Source organism: Gossypium raimondii, chromosome 11, assembly GCF_025698545.1.
Source record: "Gossypium raimondii isolate GPD5lz chromosome 11, ASM2569854v1, whole genome shotgun sequence".
NCBI classification, from domain to species: domain Eukaryota; kingdom Viridiplantae; phylum Streptophyta; class Magnoliopsida; order Malvales; family Malvaceae; genus Gossypium; species Gossypium raimondii.
The window spans coordinates 34,989,770-35,006,883 of NC_068575.1; positions in this window are offsets into that span (position 1 = coordinate 34,989,770).

A 17,114-nucleotide genomic window follows, 5' to 3' on the forward strand; every position below is an offset into this window, starting at 1 on the left:
GACTCTAGCCTTATATATACCATGCCTCATGTATTGGAAGCTTAGGCATTTTTGAATAAAAAGAAAGAATTCATTCTCTGTTTGGTTAGATCATTTTCTCTCTTTTATCAAGTTCTTTCAAGGTATCATTCGCCATTTGATTCTGGATTTTGTCTATCAAGTTCTTTCAAGGTATCATTCGCCATTTGATTCTGGATTTTGTCTATCATGGCTTCCGCTGGTTTCGCATCCGGTGAGACTAGCTCTGGTGTGTTCGCCAGCGATTGTGTCACGACTGTTCTTCCTCGGCATGAGGTGGTCAAACTCGACGACGGCACCTATATTCAATGGCGCAAACAGGTAAAATTAATCATTGATGGCTATGGACTTACAGGATTCTTAGATGGTACAATTGCTCCACCATCACGATTTATTTCCATGCCCGATGGATCTCGTGCATCAAATCTGGCGGCTCAGGTGTTCACGCAGCAAGATCAGCTTCTGACTTCATGGCTTTTATCTATTGTAAGTTCATTTCATCAGTCGTCGTTTGATGATGCGTACACGGAGTGTGACATATGGACCACAGCAATTAATCTGTTTGCAGCTGACATTGGTGCTAAGCAGTCAAGGATTCAGCATGAACTTCATTCTTTGAAGAAAGGTAACCTTTCTATTAAAGCTTATGTTGCTAGAATTAAAGACTTGTGTGCTATGTTAGATGCCTCTGGTTCTCGTATTTCTGATGAAGAGAAGATTGAGGTAATGCTCGCGGGCTTACCGTCGGAGTTTGAGGCGGTTATCTCGTCCGCTAGGTTATCGACTGGAATTCTGTCGTTGCAGCGTTTGGTTGATGCTTTAGTTGACTGTGAGAGTGGTCAAGCTCAAGTATTGCAGGAAGTAAACTTGAACGCAAACCTTGTTAAAGAAGTGCTGTCGGTTGAAGGAGCTAGTTGTGGGGGTCTTCCGTCGGGTCATGGCCGTGGCAGAACTTTTCAATCTCACATTCAATGACAGATCTGTAGTTGATTCGATCATGTGGCTCAGAAGTGCTACTACCGTTATCATCGAGACTCGAATACCTCGTCTGTGGTGTCGTCGGTCTCTTATCAAGGGGTTCCATATGGTGTTGAGAGGCTAAGGGAACTATGCGAGTCAAAATAGGCATGTTGGTGGTCAAAATTGGAGTGCTGGCATGCAAAATGAGAAATTGGCACGTGGGCCACATGTGTCATTTGCTAATAACTATGGCCAGCCCTATGGTAATGCTTATAAGCCCAATTTGCGTCAATTTGGTAATGATGATGGACCTGGTTTTAATGGCAATGAGTCACTGAAATGTGTTGCTGGGAATGGACGACGTGTAATGCATGGACTGAATTTGAGAAACTCATCACATGGGCAAAATGTTGTATACTCTTCACATGGGCCAAATGTTGAACCACATGCTGGGCCAAATGGGGTTCCGTCTTCTAATTTTTTTCAAGTTGATCAAGGTAATCCTGGTTCGCCTGAACCAATTGGTGTTGATCGGGTTCTGCAATTTACCAAACCGCGTGCTCGGGTTTATACTGGGTCCGACCCATGTGTTGGGCTTCCTCGGCTAGGAGACTTACATGCATCTGATTATTCTGAATCTTCAGTGTCTGGTTCTCATGTCAATACTGCTCAGCTTGGATCTAGTACTGGTAATGATGATTCGTACATTCCAGTGTGCGGTGGCACCACATCTTGGTATCCTGACTCGGGAGCGAGTTATCATGTCTGTCGCGATGTGTCAGCTTTACGTGATGTCACGCCATATTCAGGTACGTCATCTCTTTTAATGGGCGATGGTACTCCTGCGGTAATTTCATCAATTGGTACTGCTATTTTACCTACTCAGTATAAATCCTTACGATTATCAAATGTTTTATGTGTGCCGAGTATACGAAAAAATCTCTTATCCGTCTCACAGTTTGCTCGTGATAATGGTGTGTTTTCTAAGTTTCACCCTACCCATTGTGTTATTAAGGATGTCGTGACTCGAGAGACATTGCTGACGGGTCGCATTCATGGTGGACTATATCAATTTTCTGTGCTAGTGGTTTCTTCTCAGTCTAATATTGTTCCATTTGTTGCTCATTCGCAAGTTCCACGTACAATTCCAAATTGTTCTGTGTTTGCTTTATGGCATAATTGTTTAGGCCACCCATCATCTTCTGTGGTCAAAACTATTCTAAATAAATGTAATGTTGTTTCAAGTAAAAATATTTTGGATGGTATATGTACTGCATGTCAAAAAGGGAGGTCACATAAGTTGCCTTTCTCATCTTCGACTTCTAGCTATCGTCCTTTTGAGTTGGTTGTTTCTGATCTTTGGGGCCCCGCATCTGTTGCATGTGATGATAAGAGATATTATGTTTCGTTTATTGACATGTGTACTCGGTTTACTTGGGTTTATCTTTTAGGTCAAAAAGCTCAAGCAATAGAATGTTTTACTTAGTTTCAAAAATTAATTAAGACACAATTTGACAAGTCTATTAAGCAATTTTAGAGCGATTGGGGAGGAGAATACCGTAGTTTTACGTCTGTCTTAGAGTCTCAGGGAATCATACATCGACTGACCTGTCCGTATACTTCCGAACAAAATGGAGTAGTTGAGCGTAAACATCGTCACATTGTTGAAGTGGGTATTACATTATTGGCTCACGCAAATTTACCTATGGAATACTGGGGGTATGCATTTTGTTGTGCGGTTCATCTTATAAATCGACTTCCTACTATTGTTCTTCAGGGTAGTTATCCATTTAAGGTACTTTATGGAAATAATCCGACCTATGATCATCTTTGAGTTTTTGGCTGCTGTTGTTATCCTTACTTACGTCCGTTTGTAGGTCATAAGTTGGATTTTTGATCTCAGCCGTCTACATTTTTGGGTTATAGTCCTCGCCATAATGGGTATCAGTATCTGTTACCAGATGGTAAGGTTATAATTTCGAGGCATGTGGTATTTGATGAGCAGAGATTTTTGTTTAGTGAGACTAGTTCAGACAAGTCTGTATCGACGACCAGTCAGACTAGTCTGACGGTTGTTCCTCTTGTGTGGCCTTATTCTTCCACGACTCTTGAGCCTTGCATGATGACACCATCTCTACAAGGGTTGCAGTCTCAGTCTAACAACCCTGTTTTAGATGTTGAGTTGGTGCAGTCTCAGTTTCATGATTCTTCGGCTGATGTTGGGTTTGGGTCCGGTAATCTTCCAGCAGTACATGAATCGGGTTCATCAAGTGATACCAATGGTCATTTGGATTCATCAAGTGATACCAATGCTCATTCTCACTCTACCTTAAGAATGTCTGCAGGTGTTTCGTCGGCATCTGATAGTCAGGTTAGCAAGCCACTTGTGGGTAATACTCATTCAATGGTCATTCGGGCCAAGGCGGGAGTTTTTAAGCCTAAGGTGTTAACTGTTGAAGCTATCGAACCGTCTACAATTGAAGAAGCCATGACTTCTGCTGAGTGGAGTGCTGCTGCACAAGATGAGTATGATGCTCTTGTTCGTAATTCCACATAGGAGTTAGTTTCTGCTCCATCAAATCGTAAGGTCATTGGGTGCAAATGGTTTTTCAAAATCAAGAGACATTCTGATGGTACTATTGCTCGACATAAGGCTCGCTTGGTCGCAAAAGGCTGCTCGCAGGTTCCGGGGTGTGATTTTAAGGAAACTTTTAGTCCATTGGTAAAACCGGCTACTATCAGAGTTATTTTGTCTATTGCTGTGTCTAGGGGTGGTCACTTCGACAAGTGGTTGTGAATAATGCTTTTTTAAATGGAGATCTTGATACTGAGGTTTTCATACATCAACCTCCTGGTTTTGTTTAGCATGATTCACATGGCAGACCTCTGGTGTGTTGTCTGAAAAAAGCGATATATGGTCTTCGTCAGGCTCCTCGTGCCTGATTTGAGAAGCTTAAAGGATTTCTAATGTCTGTTGGATTTGTGATGTCGAAGTCTGATGCTTCTTTGTTTGTTAGGGTCAAGTCAGATTCAACGCTATACGTTCTTGTGTACGTTGATGATATTATTGTTACTGGTGATGTGCCTAGTGTTATAGACTAGTTTGTTCAGTTGTTGAACAACGAGTTCTCGCTTAAGGAAATGGGCGAACTTCATTACTTTCTTGGGATAGAAGTTACTCGTTCTTCTTCAGGGTGTCTTCATCTCTGTCAGAAGAAGTATATACGAGATATTCTTATTCGGTGCTCGATGGAAAATACGAAAAGTGTTCATACACTGATGATAAGTTCTTATGTCATGACTAGAGATGAGGGTGAACGTTTAAAGGACCCGACTGAATACAGGAGCCTAGCCGGAGCACTACAGCATGTTACTCTTACGAGGCCTGATGTTGTATATGCTGTAAATCAGATATGTCAATTTATGCATTGTCCCACTTCGGTCCATATGACTACCTTAAAGCGCATTTTGTGGTATCTAGGTGGCACGCTTGAACTTGGGGTTGTGTTTCGTCCGTATGCTAGTTTGTCCTTAATTGGGTATGCTGATGCAAACTGGGGGTTAGATTTTGATGACCGAAGATCCACTACTGGGTACTGAGTTTATTTCGGACATACTCATGTGTCTTGGTGTTCTAAGAAACAGAAAGTCGTTGCTCGGTCTACTGTTGAGGCAAGATACAGGAGCCTTGCCGCAGTCACTAGTGAGGTTACGTGGCTATTATCATTACTTCAAGAATTACATGTTCAATGTCCCGATATACCCAATATTTGGTGTGACATTTACAGTGCGATTCTGCGGTTCTTTGCTAATCTTGTTCTCTGATCAAAGTTTAAGCACGTCGAGTTAGATTTATTTTTCGTTCGTGAAAAGGTTGCTAATGGTTCAATAGCAGTTGGAGAAGTTCCCGCGTGTGATCAAGTCGCTGATGTTCTCACAAAGCCACTTTCGCTGTCGAATTTTGCTCGTTTTCGGAGTTGTCTACGGGTTGTGACTAGGGAGAAGATGGATGAATATTAGAGTATAGAAAGTTGTTAAGTCAGTTTTGAATCTGGTAAAAATGCGGTTACATTGTTTAGAGCTGTGACTCTAGCCTTATATATACAGTGCCTCATGTATTGGAAGCTTAGGCATTTTTGAATAAGAAGAAAGAATTCATTCTCTGTTTGGTTAGATCATTTTCTCTCTTTTATCAAGTTCTTTCAATTAACTTGAAATTATTTCATTTAATTCGATTTGATCAAATACTCATCCTTACCAGGCATTGAAAATTGACTAAAACTTAAGTAGGATGTTTTATATTTCAGTGAATGAATTAAATCTATATTGACTACTTTCCATATTGGAACCTATAATTCCATTTAACCACTATTAAATACTCCTATTTAATTTACAAATATTTACAAACATCCGATGGAAAATCACAAAATATAAATTCCTGATTCGCTTTGAGCTTCCCCTTGTATAAATAAATTGTAAGGAATAATTATGATTGAAGTGACCCATTGCCTTTTGACTTTGCGATTTGGAATTGTTGACCTTTTTAATTGGCAATACTGTTAATTTGTCTTTCTTTAGCCTCCCCATTGGTAGTGCAAGTAGACGTTGTTGTTGCCTTGAAAATTTTCCCAAATTAGTGCAAGTTTAATCATCACAAACACCACAAAAGATCAGTTGCTTGGTATCCTGAATCTGCAGATTATAAAATTCAAATATGCCTTCTTTTCAGCCATATAAAGTTGGATAGCTTACAATTTTGTCACTATCTAAAGATTTGCAAACTTTTTCTCCCTTTTCACAAAATTTGTCTCTTAACATTTCTAGTTTTTTCTTTAAAGAACCCTACATACGTCTACCGCAAGCGAATTTTGTGCTAAAATAATATTTAAATTATCAAATCAGTCTTGAATAATTTGTGAATTTAATTATTTTAATATAATTTTTTTTTATTATTTCTAGTTAGTATTGAAAAAAATCCAATTATAATGAGATGGCATAAATTTTACATGGGATTTACTACCAAAATAAGCTCGATTGAGCGAACTTAAAAAATTTAAGGTTTGTCTCACGTTGAGTTGAAATTGAGCTCTAACTTTTAATATTTGAATTTCGCTTTAAAATTATTTATCTAAAGCTATTTATGTCATTAACTTAGTGATAAATTTACGTTATTTGACATGAAATCTAAGATTTGATACATGCATTTCTAAATCCATATTATAATTACTGAAAGAACCATTATGATTTAGTATAAATTTACAAAAATGAGGTGAGAGGCAGGAAACATCCATGAGATTAAGACTTTTGTACACAAATATAAGAGTGGGATAAGGATAAATAAGAAAAATGGGTGCCCCACCTATTCCTAATCTACACCGACAGAAGGAAGCCATAATGTGTTTTGTTTTATTTTATCAGTAGAATTGTGATCCCACCACCCGTTCTTTTCCGTGGGTTTCCACTTTGGTTGTTTCCTGTTGCTCTTTATCTGAAATTTCAATCTCCTATTTCTTCATTAATTTCATGTTTGTTCTTCTTCATTGCATTTGCATTTCATTTTCTGAGATTTTTAAAAGCAAGGATTGAAAATTTTGATCAATCTTATTCACTGAACATTGCTGTATCCTTGGGGGGTTCGCTAATTAATATTTTTTAGAAAAGAAAGTTGGGGTTGTTTAGTGAGGTTAATTTTAAATATTAAAATCAATTAGTGGAAGAGGAAATCAAGCTACCGGCTGGTGAATTCTGTAGTAATCATTGACTGTTTTCTGTTTATTATTATTATTTTTAAAACAAAATAATTGCTTGGGAATATTCTTGTGTTGTCATCATTAAAAGTCACCCTTCTTTTACTGTCATCAATTTGTGACATTAATCAAATCAATCATGTCCTCATCATATACCAATAGTGAAAAAGTTCTTAACTAAATTCGCCTTACTTATCAATTCAGTTATAATTTATTAAAATCATTTACTTTTATAATATAACGAGTGTATATTTTTCATATTTAAATAAAATATTTTAATTTTAAATTTAAACCTAATCATTTATAAAATAAAATTTTATTAATATATTATTAATTTATTTTTATCCACATCACAAATGTATCATGATTTAGTGTACATATATAATATGATAAAATACGAGTGAAATCTTTAAACTTCATATCTCATTTGAAAATAAATGTTAAAAATAAGACATGTAAATAATGTATTTCTTTTAAATAATCTCATTATAAGTTTTGATCATATCTGTTTTTTTATACAATACCTAAAAGCATATATAATTCTTTTCCAATCTATAAATAGGAGGATATAATGCGCTTCAGCGCACTTGAACCCATATCCTCCTATATTGATAACAATACTCATGCTAATTAAACTAAAACTCAATCGACAACATACGAATAACATTTCAACTCAGTTTAAAAGGTAAATGTAAATGTATAGTTTTATATCATTTGAAGATATAATCATATTGATATTAAATAATTTAGTAACAACAAATTAAACAAAAATCTATGGTTGATGTTTGGAAGAATAATAAATAAAATGTTGCAGATTGAATCTTGTATATCTGCAAATCCTGGGGGTCCTGCCCATCTCAAAATTCAACCACAATCTCAAAAAGTACGTAACTCCAATGATTTATCAAGAAGCACCCAACTAGATACCCTTAAAATTTTTGTGTTCCCTTTGGTTGGAGGTACATGCAATAATCTCAGTTTTTATTAATGTGGGTCAAATAATACCAAAAATAATTAAATTACATTTAACGCTTAGTAGACTTTACAACTATCAAACACACGACATCAATAATATAATTAAACTATATTAACTTATCCATATTATAATAATTAAATCATTTTAAACATATTCAACATTCACTTTAATTTTATTTTATGTAATTATAAAGTAATATTAATCAAAATAATAACTAACTCTAATATTAATTAACTGATAATTAATGTGCTTAAAATTTTATTTAAATAATAATTTTATTTTACACAAATAAAAATAGCACAATTTTTGTTTATGTCAAATTTTTTAACTAATAATCATAAATTATAATTACCACAACTTTTTTTCCTACCTTTAATGCTTAGAATTTTATTATAGTAAAAACTCTATTTTAAAATTAGCACAACTTTTTTAATTAATAATTTTACTTTAAATTTTAATTATTTTAAATATATAATTATCACAAAATCTATTAAATTTTAATCATTTTAAATGTATAATTATGACAACTTCTATTATATTTTATTTTTAACTAATAATTTTAAATTTTATTATAATTATTTTAAATATGAATTTAATAATATAATAACAAATAAATAATATTTTCATTTATTTTAAAAATTTTAAACCCGTATTTTTATATATAATATAATTTATTCTTTCTTATCTCTCCTGCACGAAAGGACAAGCAGTTGGCCACCAAAATTTAGGTCATACGGATAAAATGTAATATCTGTCATAATTTTGAAATTTGAATACCAAATAATAATATGGTCAAAAATAAATTATATATATAACACGGTATTAAAATATGATTAAAAATATTAATAAATGGTTAAAATGAGTGATGGTGAATTTTTCTTTAACCATTTGAATAAAGTTTGAATTCTAAATTTATCATTGTTGAATTTACCTCAACATTATCTCAGATCAAATAAAATAGACTCAAATTATAAAATAAATAAAGACATTTGCATATATATATATATATATATATATATAATTTTCGATGTGTCGAACTTTATATAAATATTATTGATAAATGAAAATACACCAACCGCATGATCCTTGGAATGTTACAGAACGATAGATTTTCATGTACAGAATTAGGTGCATGGTGTCAAGCTTTTGAATTGTCGTGTCATTTGTTAGATCACAATAATATTTATTTTTTCAGAAATGTGTAAAGTATTATTTGGCATTTTAAAGGAAAGAAAGAAAAGAAAGTATTATTTGGCCCTTTTTTCTTAAAAGAGAGCAAAGCTGTTGGAACCATTGAATCATGGTATTAGGTCTTTCCTTTTATTTATTTATTTTTGTTCATTATTTTCTTTAGGCTCTTGTAATAAATAAATAAATAAATAAATAAATAAGAATAATTGAAACTCTGGGTGTTGGTTTCGAAGTAGTCCTTTTCAATAACTCAAAGTGCATAAATACAACTCTCCAAATTTCGGATCTTTCTTTTTTCTGGTATTTCTCTACTTTATTTTCTTATTTGTAGTTAATAGTGTTTCATGTGGACGAATATTAGGGGTGAGCATTCGATCGAATCGAATCGAATCGAATCGAAGATTTTCGAGTTAATCGAGTTTTCGAATCTCATTTTATCATCCTAACTTTATTTGAAGTTTTCTCGAATCGAGTCGAGTGAGTTGGAATTCGAATCGAATTGAATCGAATATATTTGTTCGAGTTAAATTTTAAAAAATAATTTTGGGTCCTTGTAACCATTGTCGCCCATCGTAATAAAATTTGTCCACATTAATCAATTTTTTTATTAACTTTCATCACTTCATAATTTATTTATTAATTTTTTATATATTGGTTAGCTTCTTTGCTTGCTTAGTTGTTTCAATTATCTTGATTCTTGTCACTATGTATTTTAGAATTAAAAATATATTAAATGTAAAAATATGATTTTTAATAAAAGTTATTATAAAATAAAATGTGAAATTAATACCAATATAAAATTCTAACACGAATATTTTATGGCATAATTAATAATTCAATTTTAATATAAATATTCAATATGACTAAACAATTCAATAATATAAATAATAGAAAATGTGAAATTTAATTTAATAATATAAATAGTAGATATAAATAAAATTATTACTATTTATGTTTAGTATTTTTTTTGGATAATTTTGATTTTTTATTTGAGAGTAAAGGGTGAGAAGTAAAAGTTTAGAGGAAAAATAAAAAGTTTTGGGGAATAAAATTTGAGGGAAAGTAAATCGGGGGAGTAAAATTTTGGAGGGAAAATATTTAAAAAAAAAATTGGAGGGGGGAGGGTTTGGGATAGATTGGAGGTGGGATGGGAAGGGAATAAAAGTTTTAGGGGAAAAGTGGGAGGGAGTAAAAATTTTGAGAGAAAACAAAAGGTTTTGAGGGTTTTTGGGAGTAAAATTTTGAGAAAAAAATAAATGGAAGAGTAAAATTTTGGTGGGAAATGGATTTTGGGTAGATTGGGGGTTGGGAGGGAGGGAGGAGGAGTAAAAGTTTTGGGGGAAAGTGGGAAGGAGTAAAAGTTTTGAGGGAAAAGTAAAAAGGTTTGAGAGTTTGGGGTAAAAATGTAAAATATTATAGTTTGATATTGAATTATTGAATTATTCGAGTTATTCAATTGAAAACTCAACTCGATTCGAACTCGAAATTCGAAAAAAAAAAATTCGAGTTGATTCGAATAACTCGATTAACTCGAATAACTCGATTAGTTTAACTCGAAATTCGAATTTTTTTCGAGTCGAATCGAGTTTTGCTCACCCCTAACGAATACCATTTTTCTACTTTCAGATCGTCTTTATTCCATTTTGGGTTAGCAATTGAAAAACAAAGAAGTTTAAACTAATGAAGATTAGACTTTGCATTAATTATCTGATAATTAGCTTCAATTAAACTAATGATGATTAGATTATCGAGTTAATTTCGTCTACTATTGGGCCAAGCACATAATTTGTTTTATTTGTTGATATCTTTAATTAAAATATTTTAAAATTTACTTGCATTTTTTTTATAAGATTTTGTGCAATCCATCTCATGTTTATTATTGGAGAAGAGGTTGTGTTAGTAATTTGCTTGTTCACATATAAATGTGTTAGTGCCTTCGATTGTAATAATCTCAACATTTTGTGTTCTCCCACTTTTTTTGACATACTTTAGGTATATTTTGGAAAATATTCCTTTTAATTAAGGGTTCCATTAGTTGGTAGACTTTTGTGGTATTAGTGAAGTTACCATTTGGTGTTGGTGCCTGAGAACGTAGGCAATTTGCCAAACCTCATATATTTGGTGTGTTCTCTCCTTTATTATTTATTTGAACTTATTAGTTTTTTTTATTGCATTTGATATTCAATAATAATTTGTCGGGTTAATACACTGTGCTTGGATAATTTCAATTTTCTTTTGGAGTTCCTTTATTTTGGTTTTTAAAATTAAAGCTACATTCGTGTGGGATATTACCCGGTGTCCCCAACAATTGGTATCAGAGTCTCTGTGAAGAAGTGTTAATTTTTTTATTATACTCTGTGGTTGCAACATTGTCTGATCTTCCACATTAGAAAAAAATTTCACAATTGGAGATTGTTCATGATTCCTCAGTTACTGGAAATAAGTGTAGTTGCGTGAAAGTGTATGTCTTAGAAAAGTTCTGGCTAGGAAAGACTTGGTATTTAAGAGTATCTTTATGACCCACCTTTCTTTCCTGGGAACTTACCTGGTGCACTGTTCCTGAACTACGCTCACTATCCTGGTAGCAAGTGCTTACTATTGAATATTGTTAGTTGGTGTTGAAATGGTGTTAAGGCTGCCATCAAACTCATCACCTATGAGGAAAGTAATGCCAAATGCAAAGTTTTTAATGGAGTTGTTTGATGAAATTGGTCATTTTAACATGTGGCAAGGCGAGGTGTTAGACACTTTGTTTCAACAAGGTCTAGACATCTTTATCTAAGAAGAAAAACCCGAACATATGGAGAAGAAAGAATGGAATACTATCAATTGCTTAACATGTGGTATAGTTCAGTCATGTCTTTCCAGAGAGCAGAAGTATAACTTTAAGAATGAAACTTTTGCACATATGTTGTGGAAAGCATTGGAGTAGAAATTCCAAAAGAAAAGTAGTTAGAATCGTCTCTACATAAAGAAAAGATTGTTTAGGTTTGATTATCAACCACACACCACTTTGAATGAACATACCACGACTTTTAATCAGTTAGTAACAGACTTACTGAGCTTAGATGAAACATTCAAAGACGAAGATTGACTTTAATGTTGCCATCCTCTCTTCCTGAAGAATTTGAATATCTTGAAACAACCTTACTTCATGGAAATGATAAGGTAGCTTTTAATGAAGTAACTTGTGCCTTGTATAGCTATGAGCTTAGGAAGAAAACTAAGAAAGGAAGCAAGAACAATGAAGTAGATGCATTAGTTGCATGGGGTTGTTCAAAAATCCAAAAGCCAAAAAAGAGAAAGCGATCAAAGTTAAAGGCCGAATGTACCTTTTCTCGTGAGAAATACCTTTGAAAGAAAGACTGTCCAAAGTTGAAAAAGAAATACAAGAGCACACCAGATGCATGTGTTGCAGAGCAAGATGCTAGCGACTCTGAAATGTCATTGGTTGCTTTACCATTGCCATACCATTCAGACGAATGGATATTGGATTCAGGTTGCACCTATCATATGTCCCCTAATCGAGAATGATTATTTGATTTAGTGGAATTAGGTGGAGGAGTTGTTTACATGGGAAATAACAATTTCTGTAAAACAGTTGGGATAAGTTCACTATTGTAACACCCCAAACCTGGCCTAAGAGTTATGGTCGAATCTGGCGGTGTCACATTGAGGTGTTTAGCGTAAAACTTGTTGTTGTTGAAATCTTTAAAATCAATTAATCATTTTGTTATTAAACGGTGATTCTATTTCCAAGCATGCATCATTAAAAGCTAATCACTTTTAAAACGTTATAAACTTTCCAAAATCTCATTTATTGCGAAAGTTTTTTTTTTGAAAATGTTGCGAAAGTGTGGTGTCTTTGAAAACAGTTACCTTTTGAAAACCTGACTTTTTCTATAACTAGCAGTTTATATAAAACTAAATAAATAAAAACCCCAATTTAAAGTTTATAACTTTACAGAGGCCATTTTACATAAAAACTACCCAAATCCAGTTACTTATAAATCAAAGGCTAAAAGCGAAAGTTGATGCGGTTGTGTGGCCATCATCAAGTCCCTCGTAGCACCGACCCGCCTACAACTGGGGATTACCTGTACAGTTAAACAGAGGGGTGAGTTTACGAAAACTCAGTGTGTAATCCCCTAACAAGCAACAGTAAATTAAACAGTAGATAAATGCAGTTTGGGCTGAGCAGATTCTGATGTGATCCGATTCGGTGTGGGCGTAAGCCCTTTCCATAACGAGAAGCGATTGGGCTTGAGTCCATCACAATGCTAGTGAACAGTATGTAATATCATTAATCGATGTAGTAACTGTACAAAATCATTAATCAGTGCAGATATGCAGTTAGAAATCCTACCCAATCCAGCCTCTACACCACTCCGTCCCGCCAAACACACCATGTGGGGATAAAATCGACCCACCCAGCCAAACACACCAAGATTAGCACCGATTACGGCACTAAACAATATTGCAGCAAAGCTGCCAGTAAAATAAACGACATATAGCCATCAGTAGGTCCACAGTCGTCTTGGCCGACCTGTGCAACCTTATTAGTACAGTACACTTCCATCAAATATAACAACCCATCCGCATGCAATATATCATGACATAATATCATACGTGTATGCAAAATGTCATGCTCAATCATAGTCATACATATCATAGAGCAAATCAGTCATACATAACATATGGCCATAACAGTCATTTCATCTCCTAGGGGTATAACAGTCATTTTACCCTATGGGGGATATTTTAGTCATTTTACCCTATGGGGTATTTCAGTTATTTTACTCTATGGGGGTATTTTGGTCATTTTACCCTATGAAGTATTTCGGTCTATAACATCCCTTACCCGTAATCGATGCCGGAATAGAGTACGAGGTATTACCAAAACACATACACTTTTAACCATATTAAATCGAGTTGTAAAATTTCATCTAAACTAAAACTTTCAAATTTTTATTCTTGATTCGCTAATTAGGGTTTACGTGGCCCAATATACTCACAATCTTTCACTTCCTCGTCGTATGAATTTATAAATTTCCACTTACTTGTTGAATTCGGCACGAGTACTTGAATTGATCCGTATCATTACATATTCTCATATCGTCACATTTTCCTATTTAACTATTGTAATATATCAATTACTCAATATCTCATAAGCTAAGTGTCACATATACATTATCCATTCATCTCCCATACAACTATCAATATTAGCCACAAAGATAGTACAAATTTTCTCTATTCGATGTTAAACCAAAACATGTTACTTCATTACCAACTAACCTTACTAAATATACACCTTATACTAGCCCAAGTGTTTAACCATTCACCCATGACATAAATATATTTTATCTATTATTGCAGAATATAGATGTGCTACGCAAATCATAATTCACCTCACATAGTAACCGATTTAATTTTTTATCATTTGTCAAATAAATTACAAAACAAGTTATATAACAAAATATAGATACATTTTAAACCTCACCAATAAACAAATTCTCATGGCATTAAATAATCATCACGCATCAAAGACAAACGTACTTGACATTTCCATCACATAAACCGAATTAATCAGTGCAACCTCAATGGTATAATCATCCTTTTAACTTACTTAACCAAGCCAAATTATACCATCATCTCACACATAGAATGACCCACCTATCATACTTCTCAATTATGTCACTTAATAGACCAAATATACCTAACCTTTATCATCATGATCAATCTACAACCAAAATACATCCATATATCAAAATTACCACACACACACACACACACATATATATATACCATGACTAAATTTCTTAAACTTTTGATCAATTGCTTTTTAATACCGCAATAATTCTTTCAATACCAATACGTATTTACCATTCAATTTACCATTGACTGATTATAATTAGGCATATAACCATTTATACACAATTCATTCATATATTTTATTGTCCTCCTCCTCCTCTCCATTCCACATCCTTAATGTATATAACACGCTTAATAACATTATACATAATTTCATTACTCATTTATATGTATATCTAAAGCGCCCATCTGCGTCGAGTCACTAAATTATTTTATTCTAGAGCTACAGAGCTCCAAACTAAAATATGTTAATTTTCCTTGAAACTAGATTCATATATCTTTTTACCATAAAAATTTCAGAATTTTTGACTGATCAAATAAGTATAGTTTATTCTTTAAAGTTTCCCCTGTTGTACTGCTTGACAGTTCTGACCTCTCTTCACTAAAAATTGATTATCTCATTGTGCAGAATTCAGATAGTATTCTTGTTTATCTTTCATGAAAATAGACTTGTTAAGGATTCTAAAAATATAAATTTTAACCCATAATTAATTTTTTACAATTTTTAATGATTTTCCAAAGTCAGAACAGGGGATTCCGAAATTATTCTGACTCTGTCTCACAAAATTTATTATATCTCATGATTTCCAAGTCCATTGCTTACATCAATTCTTTTATGAAAAACTAGACTCAATAAGATTTAATTTCATATTTTACTCATCTTCTAATTCGATTCCCATAATTTTTGGTGATTTTTCAAAGTTGGCACACTACTGCTGCCCAAAACTGTTTTAGTGCAATATATTGATTACCATTTTGACCCTAAACTTTTAACACATGACAATTTCATCCCTAGGCTCGGAAAATGAAATTCTTGCAATTTAATCATTGATCCAAGCCTAATAATTCTCATACATATCAATAACAGCCCATGGATTCCATGAAATTTCAGAATTTTTCTACAATTTCAATACTTTTCAACTTAATCCCTAAAACATGTTTTCATCCAAAATTCTTTAATAAAACACCTTTAAACATCCATTAACATATCAAGTTCATCATAGAAAAACAAAAATCATATAACATTATCAATGATATCTTCCTAAACTTTCAACAAAATGAGAAACTAGTAGAATACTAAGTTGGACCAAATTGTAAAAGTCTAAAAATATAAAAATTTCAAGGAAAAAGAAAGAATTACACTTACTTGAAGCTAAAATATGGAAGACCAGCTCTAAATCCTCTTCCATGGCTATTTTCCACCGAAATTTCAAGAAGAAATGATCTTGAAATCCTTAAAATAAATTTTGGCCACATAAACTTTACTGTAATTCCAATTTTGTCCTTAAATACATAAAAATCTTTGATTTTTTTAATGGTATGCTGTCTCTGCCACTTAAGTTGGTCCTTTTACTCTTTTATTCCTTTCTTATTTAATTGTTAAGCTATTTAATCACTTTAGCAAGTTTTGCATCTTTTCAATTTAGTCTTTTTTAATTAATTGACTGCCGAAATGTTAAAATTTTCTGACGAAACTTTAACACTACCATATTGACACTCCGTAAATATTTATAAAAATATTTACGACTTAATCTATAACATCGAGGCATCGATACCTCTTTTCCTCAATTTCTTAACTTAATCTCTTAAAAGTCAAATTACTAATTCAAAATTCTCTTAAAAGTCATATTTGACTCGTAATTATTAAATAATAAAATTTACGAGCTTATTTATTGAATTTGGTGGTCTCGTACCACTGTTTTCAACATTTCTAAAATTTGGGCTATTACACGGTCATTTTACCCTGTGGGGGTATTTCAGTCATTTTATCTTGTGGGGTATTTCAGTGCAGATATCGACCTCTCAAAAGGTCTCCAGTCGCTTCGAGCGACTCAGGTAACCTAAATGGTCATAACAGTGGAAATGGGCCCAAGACCCATTACTCGATCCAAGTGACCCCAACGCTCATGCGGCCCGTTCAGCCTAGATTTCTCCACGGCTATGAGATCCACATAGCCCAGTCCAGTATTTGCCACAATAAGTGGATTTCATCCGTGTGGGGCTCATGAGCCCATTGAGCCCACACGGCCCATTTCGACCCAATGGGGCCCATTACGGCCTAAGCCCATGAAATGCTCATGGAGGCCTCTACAGTCTATCACCCATGTTTCGCGGGTTGGGCTTACCACACGAGCGATCTCATGCCTGTGTGGTCTCAAACGCCGTATTTTTGTCTTTTCGGCTTTTTGCCGTTCTATGATTGCAATGGGGTGTTTACACATATGTTTACGAGAAGATGCCTAGACAGTCCTCAAACACTTTCGAACCTATGTTCACCCGTAACACTCGGTTAATCACATATCAATTGAATTTAAAAAGAATCTTATTTATTACACATAACTTCTTAATTG